The following is a 6000-nucleotide window of genomic DNA, read 5'->3' as shown; positions in this document are numbered from 1 at the left end:
CAAGTCACGTGCTAGCTTCTATTGTTCAATACTTATCAGTATTTCAATCAAATGACTTCTACTAACGTACTATTGGACATATTTTCTAAATTTAAGAAGTTTTTAATTGAATACAGTAGCATTAATTTCTAAATTGAAATTTATTTAAACTGAAACAGTTGCAGTGAAATAGTAGTAAGCTTGTATATAAAATGAATTAAGTACCTTGGATATATATTCTATAAAATAGCAGAATATGTATCTTCAAGAAATAATAAATAAATGAGATACATTTTCTTTTAATAATTTTTATTTTTATCTTTTTAATTATTTTTCAGTGGTAAGTAAGAGTACAGCATATATGTAAAAAGTACAAAATAGGCCACAAAACAAAAAAATAAAGTTGGATCAGAAATTTGAAGCATGTCTATTTTTTTTCGTTCTTATACAATAAACAAAGAGTATTGGTAGACAGCTTGACTCTATGACGGTGCAATCACATAAGGTTTACGACAGCTACTAGTGGCAACATCCTGAGAAAAGGAGCAGCTAAAAGTCTTGTCTGCTTATTCAGCTGTAAAATAGAAGCATTTTTCTTGATAAAAAAAATTGAAATCATGTTACCTTAAAGTTCTGCAGTGGATCAGAATCTAATCTAAGACATAAATTATATTAATATCTGACAACTATGCCAAATAATAAAGAGCTTAATTATTTTTATGAATTTAAAAAATTTACAATTATATCTAATACATATAACAAAATTAATGACTAAATTTTGACTTGTTATGGCACAGAGATATTCTTCAAAGCGAATGAGTATCTGCATAAATCATAGTAGAAACTTGAAGTCCTGGTAAACATATCTCACAGAAAAGCTTTAAGCAGACAATGCTGTGAGATTATTCTCCGGGACAAATGTAAATCATCAGTAGAACAAACAGTAATGTAAATACTAAAAACAATTTTTTATTAAAAACAAATTATATTAAATATTTAAAGAATAATTCCTTATATTATCCAGGTAAAAGCTAGAAGAGAACAAGTTGCTTCAAATTAGTATTGGACTCAAGATACCTTGTGAAAATTTCAATCGATGGCTAAGTATATAACTAAAAGCACAGCTTTTTAAATTGTAAATCTAAAAATGATTGAAAACATTACTTCGAATCAACTTGAGTAACAGAGTGAAAGAGGGACATTTAACACAAAAGTATACATTTTAAGAGAACATTTTCAATTACCAGAAAAGTGTTATAAGCATGCACACATACAATTACATATATAAGAAAAATACCTACAAATTATTAAACTTCCGACACCTTCAGAGAAGTTTCACGACTCGTTATTAAAAAGCATAATAAACATTATTACAATGCAGTAATGTTAAATATATCGCATTATATATAAGCAGTAACATTCATTCATCGAAATGTTAAATATTTTTTTCTCGGCAAAAGACAGACGAGAACAAGTTGCTTCAATTAGATAACAAGATATCTTGAAATGCAATCAAGATATCTTGTTAAGATTTCAACTGATGGTTGAGTATATAGTTAAAAACACAACTTTTCAAATTGTAAATCTAACAAAGGATTGCTTGTATTAGTTTGAATCAACTTGAATTACAGAGTGAAAGAGGATCATTTAACACGGAAGTATACATTTTAAGAGAAAATTTTTAATAACCAGGAAAGTATTATAAGCATGCACACATACAATTATATATATATATAATAAAAAATGCCTGCGATTTATTAAACCTGGCTCATCCAACATCTTCCAGGACTACTTGCGACACCGTCAGAGTAGTTTCACTACACTTTTGGGTGGAAGCGCTACTCCAACTCATACTTTGGGATTTGGTGCATTCGTCAATTAAAAAATCAAAACATACAAAAGGAGTTGAAAAGGGTGTTAATACCTGAAGGCATGTTGACGCAGTTAACAGAACATTGGAGCAAACATCCACAATTAGGCAATCGCTCTCGTGCTTTGCTAGTCGACCAAAAAGCTTTTATTAACAATAAAAAATTGGCCCACTTCCTCCATACATGTTTAACTTGTCATGAGGTTGAACTAATTCTCTCAACTCAATCTTCTAGCATTCAGGTGTTCACTCAAGTATTATAGTTATAATGGGTTTTGCAAAAATGAATTTTTGAATCACATAGTTACAGTCTAGTAAAAGAAGTAAAAACTAAAGGAAGATAGTTCTCATTGTTACAATTTTAAGTTATGTCTAAGTGTTGATAGGTTACTGGGTTACAAAGTTACATTGAGAGTTAATATTTGCATATAATAAATTTAAAAATAATTCACACTTTAACTTAAAAAATAATAAGTTTAAAACAAATAAAGACTATATACTGTTGAATGATAATCAGCTGAAATTCAAATTTTTGTATCTATAACGTAAGTAAGCTAAAATTCAAATTTTTGCACCTATACTAAACCACTTTACAAGTAGCAAAACAACTGTAGTCCCTACTTTTTTATTCATAGTTTGTACAGTGAGTAGAGCAATATAAAAGAAATTGAATTGTAGTGATTCCTGACAACTACTTTTAATGTAAGTTTAGTAAAGAAATAAGATTACTTTAATTTTTCTTTAATACTTTAACAATGTAAGGAATAATAAGCTTAAAAAAATTAAAGACTATATACAGTTGAACATAAATAAGCTAAAATTCAAATTTTTACATCTATACTAAACCACTTTACAAGTAGCAAAACATCAGTATTCCCATTTTTTTTTTTCATAGTTTGTATAGCTAGTAGTGCAATAGAAAACGAAGTAAATTTTAGTGATTCTTGACAACCAATTTTAACGTTAGTTTAGTAAAGAATTAAGGCTTAAATGCAACCAAGTTATTGTATCAGATTGGTACAAATGTTTGTCTGTCTGTTAATGGATGCAAAGAAAATTCTCCTAAAGTGAAGCGTTAATAAAATTTTTTTTTGATACTCTAGAGCAGCAAATTTCTTTTTATAATCTAGTCATTATATATAATGACTAATAACTTAACTAGCGATTAAGAATGGTAGCTAATTTATCACTTCGGCTTGATATACACTCATGGAAAACATATGTGCTCTGTTATTCTATTTCTTAGAGTAAATAAAAGACCAGTAAATGCTCCATTTCAAAAGTGGTTTATAGTCACTACTGTAGTCATCTTTCTGATAAACGTTTTTATCAGGAAAAGAATAAAGTTTTAAACTCCAAAATTAATATATTCGTTACAAGCTTGAATTTTGTACAATGATATTTAAAATATGGAATAAATCCTTACACAGGTAATCAAGGAGCTGAAAACAAATTCGTAAATTTTTTGTTTTGTTTGCAAGATTCTCTCAATTTTATAAATAGAGAGATTTTATAATATTTATTAGAAACTGATTTAGAGATGTTTTATAAAGGAGTCTCTCATATATTTCTCCCATTTGCTTGTTTGCTTTCTAAAAAGAAAATAAAGACGAAAAATAAACTGCAGATGCTAATAAATTTTTCTCATCAACACATAAAAGATTATATACATTGAGTATTTTTAGTAAGTATTTTTAAACTAACTACTTTACTAAGTATTTTTAAAGACTGTGGGAAATCTCTTGAACTATTAAAAATTGTACTTCGGTTTAATAATTTTGAATGTAAACTAACACTAATTATTATTTTTTTAACAAAGTTATTTCTGGACGATCCCTCAGTTAACCATTTTCAAATATTGTTATAAACTCCTTGATTCTTCGGCTTTTGATGATTAAAAATAGAAAATATGAAGAAAAAAAAATTGATCTGAATTATTTTTATTTAAATGTAATATTTCATTATGAGGATGCCATACCGCAGAAGAAAATGTTCATTGCAAATTATTTTTCTCCTTCAGTACTTATTCAAAATTTAAGCGAAATAAAAAGTTCAGGCAAACGAAAAGTTTGTATTTCATTATGAGGATGCCATACCGAATGCTCAAAATATTACAATGCAAACAAATTATTAAAAGAGAGCTTCTCCGTTGCATAATCCTACGTTATCATCTCATAACTTATTTTATTTGTATATTTTAAATTTTTCTGCTCAGTAATTGAATATTTAAGGCTTACTCTATGTTTCTCTGAACTCACTTTTTGTTACACTTTAAGTAATGTAGGAGAAAGAGAATTTCGGCACTTCTGATTTCTTGTTTGCTTCGCCGTGCCATTGCCAGCTTGAGCAATTAATTAGCTTTAGGACAGATTTCATTGGACTTTTAAGAAACAACTGAGGTTTCAGAGTACCAAATTGTTTGTATCTGTACTCTAGGCCAGGAGGTGCGACAAACACAGTTCTATCGCTCACATGAGATTCGTCAATTTCTAAAAACTTCATGTCACTAACAAAGGAGTCTATTTTCTCTGTACATTCATCAAAGAATGCTAAGCTTGCATACTTGTCAGTAACAAAAGAATGTTCCTCAATAAATCGAATTAACATTTGAGTCGTCATTACCATGGAAAAAAATCTGTCATAAACTTTGTTCTGACTTCTTAAAAAACCTAAAAGACGGGAACCATCAGACTTAATATAAGTAGTCGAACTTACATATGGGGACCCAGTTTCAAATATAACAATTAAGTAAAATATCCTTTTTTCTCCTCTCTCACTGATCCACAGAATAAAAACAACAAAAAATGAAGACATTCATTTAGCATAAATTTTTATGGTACCCACTTTCACACTGTGGTTTGCTGTTTTCAGAGAGTAAAGTAAGATAAAAATGGCAAGCTAAAAGTAAGAATTCAGACCAATTATTAGAAAACTACACTCCTCTTTGTAAAAAATCAACCCTTCAAATTTTTGAGCCATTTCAAACACCCTGTTAAATGACACTAAGGGGTTTTATATTAAACCAGATGTTAAATATGATTTAATTCTGAAACTGATTAGCTGCTATACTACTAATCCTTCAATTGATTCTCTTTATATTTACATTAAGTAATATAAGAGAAAACCTGCATTCCTTGCATGAAAGTAAAGGGGCTGTCAGCAGTTAATTGGTTAAAAAAATACTGCAACATTTTAAAATTTAAAACATATATATTTAAAAACTTTTAAAAAATGCAAAAAAATGAACATTTAATTGACTGTAGAGTTTGAGGATAAGGGAGATTAAATTGGCTTTACTATACCAAAGGTAAATGACATAACAAACTCAAAATAAGTGCTGATTCAGTATTGCAAATGGTGTCTGACAAAAATAAAAAAATGTAAGAAAACAAAAAACAAAAAAATTACTAAGTTAACTCCTATTCAAGAAATCTGTTTATCTGAAGAAATGAGAAAGAGAAAGAAGAAGTTTAAAAGCAAATTATTTACGGAATAACAAAATTTGTGATATTTAGTTAAAATATTGATGTCCTCTTAATTAATCACAAAAATATGTATAGAAAATATTTTCTTGATTGAATCAAAAAAGTGAACAGCAAATTCATGTTATTAGAATATTAATGTATATAGGGGTAGAAATTAAGAAGATTTAGTCACTAGTCCAAAGGACTAATAACTAAAAGAACAGAAATAATACAAAAACAATTAACATTGATTGCTAGTTTAGAAACACTGACTATTTATTTTATAGTGGTCCAAGTCATATTTAAGTCACCACTAATTTTGTGCCCTATATATATCTATACACACAAATTGAAACCTGTTAAAGAAGTTCCCTTTTAAAAAGCTTTAAATTACCATTTAGACTTCTATTTCCACAATGCTAAATTAATACTTTCAGAAACTTTTGTTTTCAACTGTTAAGAAGATTACAATTTTCTTTTCAAAGCATGGAAAATCCATCAAAGAAAGTTTTTAGAAATGAAATTCAGCATGGCAAAAATCTATGGATTCTGGGAGAAAAAGTTTTAGGTGGTCTTAAATGTATGGTCACTTTTTTCATTGACCTTCACTTAATTCAGGAAAACATGTGTTATGAAAAGTGTAGAGAGAATAAGCCATCAGAATAGTTCGTCAAGTAAGCAAGGGTA

The 6000-nt window shown here is 28.3% G+C and overlaps 1 protein-coding gene across 3 annotated transcripts in view; it reads right to left on the bottom strand.

Moving 5' to 3' along the window:
• Window positions 1–282: 282 nt before the first annotated feature.
• The window catches only part of LOC147806616 (DENN domain-containing protein 4C-like), a 57869-nt gene continuing 52151 nt past the window's right edge, over window positions 283–6000 (bottom strand). For all 3 annotated transcript variants that reach the window (XR_015436017.1, XR_015436015.1, XR_015436016.1), the window contains exon 6: window positions 283–553. The gene's annotated coding sequence lies outside the window, so the exon portion shown is untranslated. The remainder of the gene's footprint in view (window positions 554–6000) is intronic.

The sequence above is a fragment of the Parasteatoda tepidariorum genome, chromosome 8, assembly GCF_982258835.1.
Source record: "Parasteatoda tepidariorum strain Cologne lab strain chromosome 8, Ptep-v5.0, whole genome shotgun sequence".
In the NCBI taxonomy this organism is placed as follows: domain Eukaryota; kingdom Metazoa; phylum Arthropoda; class Arachnida; order Araneae; family Theridiidae; genus Parasteatoda; species Parasteatoda tepidariorum.
Note: the sequence above shows the minus strand (reverse complement) of the source record. Positions and strands in the feature narration are given on the sequence as shown.